General features: G+C 53.5%; 1 pseudogene across 1 annotated transcript; it reads left to right on the top strand.

Moving 5' to 3' along the window:
- Positions 1-94: 94 nt before the first annotated feature.
- LOC311374687 (GDNF family receptor alpha-2 pseudogene) lies at positions 95-2,119 on the top strand (annotated as a pseudogene). The gene is made up of 2 exons: positions 95-146; positions 1,729-2,119. The product of its transcript is annotated as a GDNF family receptor alpha-2 pseudogene (transcript).
- Positions 2,120-2,566: the final 447 nt, after the last annotated feature.

A 2,566-nucleotide genomic window follows, 5' to 3' on the forward strand; every position in this document is an offset into this window, starting at 1 on the left:
TAGTTAATCCTGGGTCAACGTTCACCTTCATTAGGCGGACAAATACTCAACACATTGTGGATTGCAACTCATCCTTCCTGTCCCTGAAGACATAATGAAGTCCGTCACCATGTGGAATTACATCCAGGTCCTTCTTCTGTTGTTAGGTGAGAGATGAACGTCTGATCGTGGATCATCACTGCTATACTCTGCCTGTCCGTCCACTTTTTGACGCATTTTCTCTCCATGTGTGCGTTTAAGGGGAGTCGGCGTTGATGTCAATGTGCTTAAAGACATTCAGGCATCTGAACATCTTGATTAACATAGAATGTCTTATTGATTGTCAAACCATTACACATTTCAACTTATCAGTGGAAGCATGCAGCAGTTGTTTAATTTGAATTTTGGTCAGATGGATAATACAGCAGCCCACAAATACACCAACACCCAACAACCGTAATTGGATCACTGTGGCGTGTCGTCGTCTTCTGAAGGGGGTATTTTACAGTGCAGACTGTCTTATTAGAGTGTTTAAAGGCTGTGGTAATCCCCCCCGCCTTCTATCCTCAGTGAAAACAACATTATAACCATCGTCTAATTGTATCAACCATCAATGCATGGTGTGTTTGTGGATATACTTTGCAGTTCAAATATAATGCAATGCATTTTCGTTCTGAATATGAATATGTGCCCTGACTTATTTTTCCTCATCCGTGACTGTGTGCAGCTATTGCGTGAAGGCTGAAAGTTCAAGGCGGCCACAAGATGTCTCTCTTGCCACTTCATTGTTAGGGATCGAGGTAGACCAGCTATTCAACCAGATGGATTTTTCAGTCGTGGCGTCTGCATGCGTTGTAGATCGTCACCTGTTGATTAAACTCCTGAACATTGACCCAAACCCGATGTTTTTTGTGCGAACCGTGGACCATGCATGGCTAGCGTTCGTCTCGTTGTCGTTGGCCTTGTTGACAGGCCTCGAGAAACAGAATAATTACGTGTCTTAGCCTCCACGACAGAATGTTGGTGAACCGGTAGGGAAAAGGTTGGAATCGGCTGACGGTTCTCACAGTTCTGCTTCTGTTTCGTGTACCACCATGCACGGAGCCAACTGTTTTTATTTTTATCTCAGGGATGTCTTGATAAGAGGAATCCTGATTGTTAACTCAAACGACCCAGGAATATTCGTGTTCTAAACACTGTAAACCTGGAAGGCCCACCCTTTGGCAGGTAGGTTTATGTTGGGTATTAGTTTTAATGAGTCGGAGTGCTGTCAGTTAATTGCTGGGTAGTCATACTGCAGTCTAAGCAAAACCCCAGCCAGTTCTGCCCCATACCAACAAAATGGTGTACACACACACACACACACACACACACACACACACACACACACACACACACACACACACGGTTCACAATTACTCACTTCCCAGCTTGGAAGGCAAAGATGCAAACAACAGAAAGGTCCCCTATAGATTTATTTCACAGAATGCCTTAAGATTTCCTCTCACTGCGTCTGCCTCTGTTCTCTCTCCTTCTCTCTCTCTCTCCCTCTCTTTCTCTCTCTCCTTCTCTCTCTCTCCCTCTCTCTTTCCCTCTCTCTCCCTCTCTCTCTCTCCCTCCCCCTCCCTCTCCCCCCCTCTCTCTCTCTCTCCCTCTCTCTCTCCCTCTCTCTTTCCCTCTCCCCCCTCTCTCTCCCCCTCTCTCTCTCTCTCTCTTTCTCTCTCTCTTGCCCCCCCCCCCCCCCCCCAGATCGGGCCGTGCCCTCATGGGGGGGCTCCTCCTCCTCCTCCTCCGGTTCGCCCGGCCTGGCCGCGTCGTCGGGTCCGGGCGGCGGTGGCGGGGCGGCGGGGGTCCTGCTGGGGGGTCCCGCCGCCCCCCCCCCAGGCCTCGTGGGTGGACTGCGTGGAGGCGGCCGACATGTGCAACCAGAACGCCCACTGCAGCTCCCGCTACCGGGTGATGCGGCAGTGCCTGGTGGGCAAGGAGAAGGACTCCATGCTGGACACCAACCGGGAGTGCCGCGCGGCGCTGGAGGTGCTGCAGCTCAGCCCGCTGTACGAGTGCCGCTGCAAGAGGGGCATGAAGAAGGAGCTGCAGTGTCTGCAGAGCTACTGGAGCATCCACATGGGGCTCACTGAAGGTAGGACAGCGTCCACATGGGGCTCACTGGAGGTAGGCCAGCGTCCACACGGGGCTCACTGGAGGTAGGCCAGCGTCCACACAGGGCTCACTGGAGGTAGGACAGCGTCCACACGGGGCTCACTGGAGGTAGGCCAGCGTCCACACAGGGCTCACTGGAGGTAGGACAGCGTCCACACGGGGCTCACTGGAGGTAGGACAGCGTCCACACGGGGCTCACTGGAGGTAGGAGAGGGTATGGGGCTACTGGAGGTAGAGGGGAGGGGGCTACTGGAGGTAGGGGCTGGGCTCACTGGAGGTAGGGGCTGGGCTCACTGGAGGTAGGGGCTGGGCTCACTGGAGGTAGGGGCTGGGCTCACTGGAGGTAGGGGCTGGACTCACTGGAGGTAGGGGCTGGACTCACTGGAGGTAGGGGCTGGGCTCACTGGAGGTAGGGGCTGGACTCACT

This window comes from Micromesistius poutassou (assembly GCF_964030765.1).
Source record: "Micromesistius poutassou genome assembly, contig: SCAFFOLD_6430, whole genome shotgun sequence".
Taxonomy (NCBI): domain Eukaryota; kingdom Metazoa; phylum Chordata; class Actinopteri; order Gadiformes; family Gadidae; genus Micromesistius; species Micromesistius poutassou.